This window comes from Nelumbo nucifera, chromosome 3, assembly GCF_055504915.1.
Source record: "Nelumbo nucifera cultivar China Antique chromosome 3, China Antique-T2T, whole genome shotgun sequence".
NCBI classification, from domain to species: Eukaryota; Viridiplantae; Streptophyta; class Magnoliopsida; order Proteales; family Nelumbonaceae; genus Nelumbo; species Nelumbo nucifera.
Window position 1 is genome coordinate 76,772,170 of NC_142651.1, and position 15,076 is coordinate 76,787,245.

Here is a 15,076-nt window from a genome sequence, read left to right on the forward strand (position 1 = left end):
CTCCTCTTGATTTGCAAAATATGGGTATTAGACAAGCGCTTCATCCACAACCTGCCCCTGGAGGCAAGATGTATTTGCCTCCTTCATGCTTCACAATGACAACAGATGAGAAAGAGATTTTTTGTTTAGTACTACAAGAGTTAAAAGTCCCTGATGGATACTCATTTAATATTTCAAGACGTGTAAATCTTAAAGAGCGGACTCAAGAGCCATGATTGTCACATTCTGATGCAACAACTTCTTCCGTTAGCCATACGGAAAACATTACCTAAAAATGTGAGATTAGTTTTACTTGAATTGAGCAATTTCTTTAACGGACTATGTTTTAAGGTTGGGCAAGTGAGGGAGTTTGATAGATTAGAGTCCCAAATTGCACTTACACTTTGTAAGTTAGAACGGATATTTCCTTCTGCATTTTTTGATATTATGGTGCATTTGCCAATTCATTTAGTGCGTGAAGCAAGGATAGCTGGTTCAGTACAATATCATTTGATGTATCCAATTGAAAGGTCAGTTAAAGTTTTATTATTTAGTGTTCTTCATGTTATAATATAAACTTTGTATTCTATATTTTTAATTATGTATATGTATAAGTATAGGTACCTACTCACGTTGTAGTCTTATGTGCGTAATAGAAGTCGACGTGAGGGATCGATTGTAGAAGTCTTATGTATAACTATAGGTACCTACTGCATTTTTTCTGCAATTTTTTTGTATTTTCCTGGTATTTTCTGCAATTTTTATGCAAATTTCTGGTACTTTTCTGCATTTTCTGTAATTTTTTTTGCAATTTCTACTATTTTGTGGTATTTTTCTGCATTTTTGGAATTTTTTGTAATTTCTGTAATTTTCTACAATTTCTGCAATTTTTTTGCAATTTTCTCCTACTTTGTGGTATTTTTCTGCAATTGTTTGGTATTTTTCTGCATTTTCTAGTATTTTTTTGCATTTTTTGCAATTCTGTAATTTTCTGCAATTCTATTATTTTCTACTATTTTGTGGTCTTTTTTGCTATTTCTGCTACTTTTTTGCTATTTTCCTGCAATTTTCTGCTATGTTTTGGTATTTACCTTCTTTGGGATTCCCTCTAGAAACAATTGACCAGCAGAAACCTACAAGGCCATAACAATATTAGTTATCCTACCTTCTTGACAAGGTTCATAGTCCTAACTTGGCGCCATCCTTGATGAAGCTCCACCACAGATTGGTAAGGGGGATGGTAGTGGCATGCCAAAGAGCATGAGCATTACCAAATCCCTTGTATGGAGGAAAATCATACATCTCCAAAAGCATAGCAAGACCACCTCCTACAACAACGACCCATAACTTCCAACGTGAAGGATGGTGAGTGAGACCAACCCAAACAGCCCACAGTAGAAGCTGAACTACACCCATGGAAACACACACTTTCATGTTTAATCCTGCAAGATTTACTGAAAGATTAGACCCTTGAATCAAAATAACTGCAAGAGGAAACAAATATTTTCATCAGGAAAAAAAACTCAGTTCTAAATTATATGTTAATATTAAAAGTTTAGGTTTGAGCATGATTCATATATGATTCCATGCCAGCATCACTTGACTGACAACTCGTATGCATGCTCGCTTTGAGATGGTTATAGGCACTAACATATTAACCAACTTTCTACATCTTCAATTTTGTATGCAATTGTTAAATCATTTATATGTTTTCTATACAGAAATCTACTCCTAATTTTATGGACATTCTTCTCTTTTTCCTTAGTTTAATCCATGTTTCATTAAAGAAAATGATATCCCATGAGGGTTAAGTTTCACCTCGAGACTAACGAATTACCTAACTGGAAGTCCTGGTTCTTTGAATCACTCTCTTGGTGCTTCAAAGATTGATAATTTGATATATGTAAGAGAGAGGTCTAAATTTTGATATTATTTAATTAACAAGGCCATAAGTCTTCAAGATAGCCATGCATATTTTCTTTTTAATTTCTTACTACCCAGAAGTTAAAAAATTGCAAAGCACTAAATAGTTATATCTTTTCTCTAGTCGTTCTGTATTTCTTTTCTCCTTCTTTCTCTATTGATTGGCTGCTTTATTTCTAATACAACAGCTATTTATCTTTGGCTTCCTTCTAATTTTTATTGCCAAAGTTTTGAATTTTTAACTCAGCATCTTTTTACTCAGTCTAGCTAGCTCTATTTCATCTTTATTATTAAATCTGAATATCAAATTCTCATAATCTGCTGCATATAAATTCGTTTGCCATTTCAAACTGCTGCATTATATTAATGCAACAAGTTATTATATTGAATTGTTATATGTGATACATGGTGGAGATATAAAGGGGGGTCAGAGTTAGAATTAGTAAAAGAAAACTAAAGCAAAGACAAAGAGTTCCTAAGAAGTAAAAAGGACTAAGGGAGACGGAAACTAGGATAGAACAGCCAATGCCATTTTCATGGTCCTAGTTTGTATAGTGTTCCCAAGTGAGGTTCTGTGAAACTGTAGCTTAATCTCCCCATTGCCCTATTGCTTGAGGTGAAGATTAGAAGATTTCTACCATGTTCTTTCTAATGAAGTAACGACTTAGGAGACATGTTTCCAAACTCCTTAGAGGTCAAGACCCATGAAATCTTGAACTAAGGGGGAGAGAATGTGGCCTTTGAATGTGTCAAAGGATGGCTTCTTGCTTTGAAAGGTATGCTTATTCCTTTTTTCCCATGTTCCCCACATGACAGAATGAACAATGATTATCCCATATGACCTTCCCTTGACTCGATTCATGTGCCCTTCCAAAGGATCCAACCAACCTTGATATGAAATGATACTGAGGGTCTCTCAGGAACTTATAGGTTGCCCTTTCTATACTTTAACTAGCCAAAAGTGGCCAGCCTCGGAACCCGGAGTGAGATATTTTATCCTGGATGTCCACATTGTTGCCCCTAATCACCTACAAATGATTTCATTTGTCTTGTAAATTATGTTAGCTTTTGGCTCCCCTTCCATTGTAACCCTCAACATTTCTACCAAGTTAGGTGACTATATACCTTGGAATAAGGCTCAGGCTACAGTTCTAATTGCACCATTTTCGTCTTCTGGGCTTTGGAACACTTGTGCCTTCACCATCCTTGGAAATGCCTTCTGTCCTTGAAGGTGTTAGACTTCCAACCGAATATCAATAAAAGCTTAGCATCTCCATATTTGGCTTTGGGAGTTTGGGTGCTATTACTTTACCACCTTTGGATGGAATACCGATTTCTTATAATGCTCAATGAAAGTGCTACCTCAATAACTCTAACTCTAACACACAATGCATCCTTCTAAGTTTCATACAGTTAATGCGGAAGTTATGGATATCTATCTTCTATCTCCCTCATATTCTTTCTGCCCCAATATAATGGGCTGTAGTATATATCTCCAAATATAATTGGCTGCAAAACAATGAATGCATACATGGGTTGCTCATTCTCCATAAAGTTGCATATTTTACATGTGTAGCCATAGTTTTCATTCTTTTTTATCTTGATTATTAAATTAGATGTGTTCCTGGGATAGCTGGCAACTTCAGAAAGCCTTTGTATTAAAACTGGAGAGGCTTTTTCGTTTTTTTACAAAGCTTCAAAGAATAGGCCATTTATAAGAAAAAGTACTATGCAAGCCACAGTGACTAGAGATTATTATTATATTATGAGGGAGAGATCAATGCATATTAGGAGTGCTCAATAAGATTAGTAATTTGATTGGTTTCATCTTTTTGAAGTTCCTGGAAAATGGTTAGATTCCATGAGAGTCTAAATAACAAATGAATGAATAAATCAACCTATCTTTGTTTCTTTTAGGAAGGGAGGTTGTTCTAACAATGATAACCAGAAGCAAGTGCTCCTTTTTTACTCCAAATATCTTACTAGAACCTTACCCCCATCAAGGGACTATAAATGGAAGACTTTTTGTCATTGGATCTTATCACACCTTGAGTCCCCCTGATAGTAAGCATTACAACTAAAACGCCTTAGGAGCTAAAGCTTTCTAAGTCACTTTCAATATGTTTTTAATACTACGCCAGTTTTTCACAGTAGAATGAAATAGTAGGGTATGGTAAGGAATGGGTATAGGTTGTACCCTTGTAAGTGGAATTATATAGTTTAATCATGTCCTTATATATTGCTTACTTAGTTTAAATCTTGTACACAGTTGGGGTAGTATGCCGAGTTTTCCATGATACGAAAAACTGGAAAAAGCTCAGACCCCCTTATGAAAAGGGGTTTCAACCAGTGTTACATGGAATGTTCTAAGTGGATGGAAGTATCTACTTCTGATTCCAACACTCTATGCATTCCTAATAGAAACTTCAACAAAACATTTTCCTTTATCTATCTGCTTATTTGACATAATTGAATAATTAGTGATGAGGGCGGATTTGGCCCTCCAGTGAAATTGTGACACTTGGCACCTCGTGCCAACCAAGTGCAGCCTCTCAACAACTGGGCAGCTCGAGCAGCTCGGCAAAGCTTGCGACAGGCAGCTTGCCACTTATAGACAGCTTGGCATAGCTTGCCACAAGCAGCTCGGCAGAGCTCGCCGCAAGCAGCTCGGCATAGCTCTCCCCCAGGCAGCTCACCACTTGCAGGGTAGCTCGGTACAAGGTAGAGCAGTTCGGCATATCGCAGGAAGATCCCCTGCCTGACAACTGTACCTGACAGATCCGGAGACCTGCGCCCATGTCTCTCGCCAGGCGGCGCCGTGCCTGCCAGCCCTGAGAGCTGTCCCTTGACTGGCAGAGACGTACTCTGCAGCAGCCACCTGCACCCGCCACCTCAGCTCTGGCAGTAACGGCTGCGGCAAAGAGATAGAGGCAGTTACGCCTGATTTGACAGGACACCACTATATAAGGACTCCGACCCCCAAAGACAAGGGAGAGAGAATGAAAAAATGGAGGTAATCCCTACTCTCTAGCTCTCTCATTTCTCTCCAAGCTCCCTACAATCAGAATGCTAACTTAGGCATCGAAGAGTCCCCGCCGGGAGAATACCCTCGGGTCCTCTAATTCAGTTCTCGCAGGTTCCTCAGCTCCCGCTACCTACAAAGAGGAGGAAAAGATGGAGTTCTCGTAGGTCCCTCAACTCCCGCCGCCTACAAAGGAGAGGAGATCACCTCATGCAGAGGGTAGTCAGGTTGCGCTACACCAGGGAGCTCCACCATCCCCTGAGTTACAGGTCGCCTAGGAGCAGGTCAAATGACAAGTCCACCAAGTAGCTCACCGCTAGGGAGCTCGTCACCAGGCAGTTCTCCCCCAGGGAGCTCGCCACCAGGCAATTCTCCCCCAGGGAGCTCGCTACCAGGTAGTTTGCCACCAGGCAGTTCTCCCCAGGCAGTTCGCCACCAGGGAGTTCGCCACCAGGCAGTTCTCCCTAGGCAGTTCTCCCTAGGCAGTTCGCCACCAAGCAGTTCGCAACCAAGTAGCTCATCACTAAGGCACGTCACCGGGTCAAATAACGAGGTACTTAGCCAAAAAAAATTTATATATCACAAAAAATTAGTACATGATCAGAAACGGTTACATCAATTAGTATACACAATGATTGCCATTTATAAAAACTGAATTGTTGACTTTAGTGTAGGGTCTTAGGTTAGCTAAGCAATTGGGACTCAGTCAAATGGAGGTGGAAGGGGACTCAAAAGTAATCATCTCTTAGGCTAGATGAGACATATTCTATAGACTCTTAAGAATGCTTATAGGGAAATAGAAAGGACTGCAAGAGAGTTGGGTGCTGAATTCAAATGGCAAGATGTAACAGACATAGACATATTCTGTGGACTCTCAAAAGTTTGCATTTTTTTTGTAGGTTGATATTACATACTACGCAAGGAGCAATAGTGATCAATGGATGGATGAAGACTTTTGATTAATATTTTGATATGTTTTTTGAAGTTTCATATGTATTAGAACAATTCATTTAACATTTATAATATACCTTTTCTTGTGTAAATATTCTTTTAAAATATAAATGTATGAATTCTATTTGAAATGAGTATTTATTTTGCTGAATTTTGTTTTAAAATTATAGGTTTTTAATGATTCTAATATTGAATATGATAGCTGATAAAACAGGTTTTAATTATTTATAGTGGCAGTTATAAACGCCACTATAGGTTCAACTAAACAAATCTATTGCAGCGGTTATAAACGCTAGTACAGGTTCAATCAAATAGATCTATAGCAACAATTACAAATGCCACAACACGTTCACTAAAAAAGATCTATTGTGGTGTTTATAAACGCCATGATAGGCCCAATTAGTTATTGCTATCGTGGCATTAATGCCACTATAGATGTTATATTTATAGCGGCAATTATATAGAATTGTTTCCTGCGGCGTTTCTCTAAATGCTGCTATTTCTTATACTGACATAGTTTTTAGCGGCGTAAGACGATACGCCACAAATATGCCACCATAAGTATATAGTGGTGTATAAACTGGTATATAGCGGCATAAAAAGAACACCGTTATAGTCATTTTTTATTGTAGTGGTGGAATTTAATGGTTGAACTATTTATCTATCATCTAGATGAAAAATATGATTTCATTTCTATGTTTAGTTTAAAAATATAAAATTTCATTCTATTAATAGTTATTTTGTATGGATTTATTAGTGTAATGATGATAAACAAAAGTATAAATATTGGATTCAATGAGAGAATGTGATTTATTTATTAATAGTTATTAAATACTGAACGATATTCTTTTAATTACATTTTTTGCCCTTTCAATAGAGATGAACTAAATTCAAAAGGAAGAGTATTTTAGTAATGAAAAATTCAGAAACCAATACCCCTTCATTCGTACTTTTGTAAGTAGTATATGGAGATATAGATAAGAAGTTAATGCAAGTAATGTGTCAATCAAGAGCAAGAAGCTCCTAAGCAGACTAGGTTGTTTTTCTCTGCAAACAGCCAAATTAAAGTTTTTCCTAATGGAAGAGAGAGAGAGCTTCTCCAACCTGAGAAGAAGCTCTACCCAATAAATCACTGCTCATATGAAGAGTGAGGAAAGTTGCATAACCCAACGAAGCAGACTTGCCAAGAAGGAAAATTCATCTAGAGGCATCCGACCCACCAAAATCAGTACTCTGCAAACTGTTAAGACATATTATTAGGGTAAATCACTATTTACCCTTCTATTTTGTTCACAATTCTTCTAATTTTGATATTTTCTTATTGGCTTGCTTTTCCACTTTCAACCTAATTAGGATAGAGAAAACGTTGCTGCCCACAAGCTTTCTCCAAGTGGCACCTTAGGCTATACCTATACTGCCATGCCTTCAGCATTGTTAATTATCGTTGCATTATGGCACGATCAAGTGGGTTATGCCGCCTGGGGCCCGGCCTGGCACGGTTCATATATACTATTTATATATAATTTATATATATTTATATATATACATAATATTTATATATTTTATATATTTATATATATAATATATAATATATTATATAAATTATAATTATATAATAATATATAGTATATAATATATTAATAAAATAAACAATTTTTTTTTCAATTTTATTATACTACTTTGTTTAATTATTGTATATATAAGCAATTATATACATCAAAATTCATATAAAATTAAAATTTTAAGTTTTTTTTCTTTTTTTTTAAATAAATAGTCAATAATAGCTTTGGCCCAGTCCATGGCCCGACTTGGGCCAAGGCTTGGCCCGTGGGCCAGCCCGGCCCGCAGCATGGCACGGGCCCATGTAGGCCTGGGTTGTGGGTTGTGCTAGGCCAACCCACAAAATTTTCATCGAGGAGGGTAGCACAGCCTGTGATGGCCCGCGGCACGGCACGGGCCCACGTAGGCCTGGGCCGTGGGCTGTGCCAGGCCGACCCCCAAATTTTCACCGGGGAGGGCAGCACAGCCTGTGACGGCCCGTGGGCTAGCATGGCATGGCCCGCACTTTGCGCAGGCCGTGCTGGCCTGACACGACTCACTTTTACACCTCTAATTGAAGATATTGGACAACCAATATTTTCAACTAATATTCTAAGGGATAAATTAAAATTTCTTTTCTTTTCTTAAGCACTAATAGATGATCTTTAGGCTGCGTTTGGAAACCACGCAAACAAGTGTGAATGCAAATATGGAGTGTAAAACGGTTCATATAAATTGCAAAAAGTTGGGTTAGTTTTGCACTGACAAATTTACCTTTTTACCAAATAGACTTTTAAGCTGTAATGGATGCAAACATGAATTTCAATAAAACATATGCTTTTTTTTTATCAAAAGCCCACTTGAATGCAAATTTACTTATTATGTTGATGTACTTTTTCATCTTATCATCAATATTGTAAATATGATTTGGTTTGTCATTTGTCAATGCATAAATTATATCATTTCCAAACCAGGATTTATACTCCATTTACATCATTTCCAAACCAGGATTTATACTCCATTTACATCATTTCCAAACGCAGCCTTATGAACCAAGAGGGGGCATGTTGCTTAGTTGCAAGGAGAAGGGATCCCTAACGCCTTCTTCCCTTGTCAATTAAATGCCAAAGTTTACAATCTCTCTATGTCACAACCAAAGCCTTATACCCATAAAGTTACTTTAGTAGTTTTATCGTAATGAATTTTAAACCTTAATTATGTCATTTTGAAGAAGATTTTAGGGGTTTTTATTGTTCAGTCTACCTTTATAAATCTCAACTCCACTGTATAAGATGGGATCAATCCTAACCATGGATCGATGCCAAATCTACAAGCAGGATATAATTTAAAAGAAAGGGGAATACTAATAGACTAGAAGGAGGTTATAATTTTAAATTTTTGAGGTGGAGTATAGTCTATTTATCATAAATCAAGATCCACTTTCCCCGCCGAACCACACAAATGAATCCGGATTAACTGCACTTAGTTGACTTAGTTGATGTTCAATTAATATACCACATCAGTAATGCTCGCAAAGTGAGAGATTTGAGAGGTTGTGGGGCATACAAACTTGATAGCTGATGTGGAGGTTATTATGGTTAAACATCCTCTAATGCAGCCATCAAGTGCCGGCTGGTAATTTGAACTCGACAACTTGGAAAATTGAACCTAGAACAAAAAAAAAAAAAAAAAAAATCTATCTAGCTAGCCTAGAATCACAACAATAGACATGGCAAGCCTCATTAATTATGTGGCCCTTGATGCACATAACGGTCGTATTTAATTATAATATAATCTACAATCTTCACATGTTAGAAGAAGCTTTCCTTCATCAATCTTTAATATAACCCATGAGACAGAGAAAGAAGAGCAGATGAGGTCTTGACCCAAACAAGTCCTAGCCCAGAACGGTGCAAAGAACAGGGACAGGTGATGAGCTCACATCCCATGAAACTACGTACCAGATTTGAAGGAATATGTAACACGACCTCACGAGGTCGTAATAACACAAGGTTGTATTCATTTATCTTTTTTGCTGGTGATTCTGCCTCACTTTTTGTTTGTTGGAAACGTTTTTTCATTTTCTGAATATTTTGTTTTAATTTTTTAGATACTTATATTTTTGCTTGGTTATGTTACCACTTTTCTGTTTTTATATAATGTTTTTATGCTTTTTTCTTTGGTACTGTGACCGCTGCTCTATATTCATACAAATTTTATAATTGAATGAAATATGATGTTAAAAAGAAAACACGAGACTGCGAGGTTACAAAGCCTACGAGGTTGCCAGATTGTGAGGCTGCAAGATCACGAGACTGCGAAGCTATCCCACAAGGTTACAAGACGAAGCTGCAAGACTAAGCTATGAGGCTATTTCATCTGCGTCGTGAATTCTACGACCTACAATGCTCGTTGACTTGGTCTGTTCGTTCTAGCACAAAGTCCAACAACCAGCCAACTAGCAGAGTATGCCGACCTTCGGCCATTGTAGATTGCTATTTCCAGCTTTCATTGTTTGCGTTAGAGTTTTATCTTTGTTGTTTAGTCAGTTTTGTATAGTGGCCTTTGGCACCAAAATTGAATCCGTTTTAGTTTCAACACCCATATAATCTACTTTGAGGACTGTAACAGATAAGTTTTAATTGAATTATGTATTGATGAGGTAGGACCCCGATAGGAAGATCTGCTCAAAGCAAAAGAGAACGTAGAGTTCATTGATGTGAGGCCTTAGTTGTGGTGCCATCATAAATGGAGGAAGCTGTGAGAATGTCATCTTTGAGGAAACAATTTAGAAGCTTTGACTTCATGCCAACCTGTGCACACTCTCACCCCTATATATTCCCTCCATTGGTTCAAGCAAGACAATCCCTCATTCAGTTTGCAATAAGTCTTACATTAACGAGGTTTAGTATAATATCATCCAGATGGATGCTTGTCACATCCTCTTGGGTAGTCCGTGACAATATAATCAAAGTGTCGTCCACAATAGATATAACACTTACAGCCTTGTTAAGGATGGGGTCAAGTTTGTGCTTAGACCCGCAAGACTGCAATATATAATAGGAGCCACAAAAGATGTTTGGTACGACCTAGCTTCACCCTAATGACAAGAAAGGATTTTGAGAGCAAGGGCAAGAAGGAAAGAGTAATGTTGGCCCTCATCACAAGTTCTAGTTGCAAATTTGGCCCCTCTATTCTCAAAAGACTTCAGCCTCTCGTTAGTGAGTAAGCCCATCTATTTCCACCTGCAAAGTTGTAGAGGCAAGTAAATGACTTGCTCCAGAAAGGACACAAACGACCGAGTCTGAATCCCTATGTTGTCCCTATTCTATTTGCTCCCAAAAAAAGATGGCTCTTAGAGAATGTGTATAGATAGCTCATTTAGTGGAAATATTGGACCAACTTAGCTAGGCCACCCTCTTCGTAAAGATTGATATGAAAAGCTAGTACCACCAAATTTGCATTAAATCTGGGGATGAATGGAAGACAACCCGTAAAGGTATGTACTAGTGGCTAGTCAGGCCGTTCGGGTGGTTGTCCAAGGCACCTTCCGCCTTTATGTGAGTGATGACTCAATTTTTTATAGTGCTTCTTAGGCAAATATCTAGTTGTTTATTTTAATTATATTCTTATTTATTGCAGGACTATTGATGGACACACAACATATATAAATGTCTTGAACATAGAAATTTTTTTTGTCAATCTAAACAGGTGATTCTTAAATTAAAGCAACTGAAGGCATGACTCGCCAATTAGGGGGTGTTCTTTTTCTAGATTTTGAAAGGGGGGAAAGTTGGTTAGTGGGATTTTGATTCCCATTGACCAAAATTCCCACGTTCGTTTTTGAGTTTTATGTGGGGACCAGGGAAAATTTATTTTCTTGGGTACCACTTATTCGAGTAAGTGATACCCATTTTCTAGGTGAATAAATAACTTTTCTATCTTGAGGGAAAATTGTCAACACTTGAAAGAGATAAAAATACTCCTTGTAATAATGGATTTTTATGGATAAAATAGTCATTACCTTATTTATATGGGAAATAAAAGAATATGGATAAATACACTTACCCTGAATAAATATTTCCTAAAAAACAATTACCTAAATATGTGCATTTATTGGAATAAGTAACTTACAGAAATATAAACAGGGCCTTAGAGTGGTCTAGACTCTAGACCCAGGTAGCTGTAATCTGAGAATGGCCTACTGCCTACACCAAGACATGTACGATGGATACGCCGCGTAGCAGAGAAGGGTGGAGAGTAGAATCTAAGTACTATATGCCCTCTAGCAGAAGAGCGTCTCTCGTCGCCATGTCGTAAATTAAGCTCTTCAGTTTCGATTATTTTAGAGGCATATGTATAGATGACACTAATTTCTCTTCAAAGGACAATCGGTTGTGCGTTCTTAATTGTCGCTCGAGGCTGTTGATTTTGCAAGAATTTAAAATGAAGGGCACTTTGAGAGAGACAAGACTTGGAGGATATATATCTGGACTTCACTCTTGGCCTACCTTGCATGTCGTAGACAGAGATTTTTAAAGATGTCCCACTTCATTCCTTGCAAAAAGACCCGTGATGCTTCCCATGTAGCCTAACTCATCCTCACAGCAATTATATATCATGGGGTGCCCAAATCCATTATTTTAGACTGATGCTAACACTTCTGGAGATACCTCTAGATGAGGCTCAACAACAGTCTCAAATTTAGTAGCTCTTACTATGCACCCTCAAACTGATGGTGAAACTGAAGTGGTGAACTGCAAGGTTGCAAAGTTGTGTTCTAAGATCAATAAGTCTCCCCAAGCATAGGATTTCTCCTTGCCCCACATAGAACTCTACTACAATAAGAGTCTCTAATATAGCACCCATCTTAGCCCTTGCCAAATAGTTTATGGGTTTCAACCTCATGTGGGTGACGATGATATTGCCCACAGAAGAAGAAGAGCATATGAGGTCTCAACCCACGAGGTCCAGGGAAACTAGTCCTAAGCCAATGTGACGAAAAGAGACAGGGCAAGGACAGGTGAGGTCACAACCTATGAAACTGCCCGAATAAGCCTTGTGCACAAAACAACCTCGTGAGGTCATAACACCATGAGGCTTCTAAATCCCTAGGAGACTAAGCTACGACTACGAGACTAAGTCAGGAGGCTTCTCTGTCCATATTAGGGGTGGTAATGTTTCACTCAACCCGTTGAACCCACCCAACCGCCAATTTATTTAGCGGGTGGTTGATCACCCATTGGGTCAATTTAAATGGGTTGGGTTGTCGATAATTATTGGATTAACCATTAAAGATACAAGTATGAATTTCTTAGCCTTTTTTTTTATTTTTCTTCATTTGAGTGAAATAATTTATAATTAATGCATTAATTAATTACTAAAATTAGTTTTTTTGAATAAACACATTTCACCTGAATCCAAACCAGTCCGAATCAATTCAGCCCAGTCTGAATATGAACAGACTTGATCACCTCGGTTTGATTCGTTTGGGTCGATCAGCCTAGTCTGAACCCAACCCGATTTAGTATGGAGCAATCTGATCCGATCCAAATACAGAACGGTTTTGGGCAGACTGGTTCAACCCAGATCTGGTTTGATCTGACTTGAAGCAACCTGGCCCATCTGTTTTGGCTTGTTCCAATGTGACCCGACCCAAATCACAAACAGTTACGAGCAAAACCGGTTTGGGCCAGATCTGGTCCAACCCGAAGCTACACGGACCATCCACTTCGGGTCGTCCCAACTCGGTTCCACAACAGTAACGTGCAAGCTAGTTTGGCCCAGATCCGGTCTGACCTGAAGTGGCATGATCCACTCGTTTCGGGTTCTGGGTTGGGCCGACCAAACCTGAATACGTGCGACCCGACTCGGATTTGGACCGGAATGCCCCCTGCCCTGCTTCGAACTAGTCGGTTCAGTCCGAGTCAATCTGCCATTGACTGAACCAGTCCAATCTAGTTTGACCGGACTAATCCTAATCCAAACGGTTCAACCACTCTTGATGTGATTAGCTTGAAGACAAATCCATTAGATCGTTCAAGTTGGTCTAACTGATTTGAACCTAAGTGGTTCGTTCAAACCTAAAACCCGAACATAGTTAATGGCTTCTCCACTTGTATAAAAATAATATGCATGTAATGTAATTTGAACCTTCACCACTTGTGTAAATAACAACTACTATTACCACCAAGCTATGACCAACTTGTTTGTTAAGTGGGAGTTAGTTTTTAGTTTTAAGTACATAAATATAAGACTAATAGGTTTAGGCAGGTTGGATTGAGTAAAGTCAGGTTTGGGTTGAATCCAATCCATTTAATTTTATATAATTGGGTCATTAATGGGTTGACGGATTAGATGGATTGAATTGAAACTCAACCCAAACCAAACCCAACCCAATCCGCCCAATTGCCCCCGCTAGTCCATATCACTATTTCTACAAATCATATTGATCGTTGATTTGGTTTCATCTGATGCACCAATCTTCCTCTATAAACATGTATATTGGTGCAAGGAACCATATGAAATTTGGTGTTGCTAACAGATTTTTTTGTTTTATATTTATTAATTGAACTTTCCAATTGCAAAGCAAATTATTGGTTTCCCACCAAACTAGCTAGCTATGGGGGTGCTCTACAACAAAAAATTTGCCATATCAGCAAAAAAAAAGTTCTTGAATTGTTTTTTTGTTTTGAGAAGCAAAAGCAAGTTACTTTAGTTTTAGAAACCGATTAATTTTTTTCAAAACCATTAAGGGGGCATTCTCCAATTTGATCAATTGTTTTTCTTGTTATCTATTTCAAAAACAAGAAAATAGATTGTTCCTCAAAATAGAAACATAGCAACTTGTTCTTGGTTGTGTATTTTTTTTTTTAAAATGTTTTAAGAAGAGTGAAAACTTGCTTTTGTTTTAGAAAACATAATTTTGATGGTTTCAAAACATGATTTGCTTTTGGAAACAAAACTATTTTATTTTCACTTCTCAAAACAAAAAACAAAGTTGAGAAATGTGTTTTTAATTTTTAATATTTTATTTTATTTTTGCTAACATGGCAATTTTCAAAACAAGTGAAAACAGAAACATTCACATTGTGGAACACCCTCTAAAATAATGGTTTTCAAAACAAAAACAAAATTTGGCGTCCAAATATTATATTATATGATATGAAAGCTGATGGAAAGCTCTTGGATGAAAGCATGATTATAAACCAAAAATCCAATATATTTTTGCTTTAGTTGTGGAAACAAAACACATATATAGCCAAGAACATGTTCTCTATGTTTGTATATTAAGAACCAACTAGCAGGGAAGCCTATGCTTTGCAGGGGTGAAATAGAAAAATGACATTTGGAGATACAATAATAAATTAGATTATTTTTTTTGTTAAATAAAATAACTATAATTATGTTACTATAAATAATGAATAATTATAGTGGGCCCCACTTTGGTTTAGGGCTATGAACGGGTCAGGTCTAGGTAGAACTAGTCTTGAACCAATTATTTAATTGGGATAAAATCATAAACCTGATTATATTCAAATAATGACTTAAAATAATACTAAATTATTTTTATGTTAATAAGTTAAGCATCTTTAATTAATATTATCTTATTTATTATATACCAAATTTACTATTTCAAACATAAAACGTGATAAAAATTAC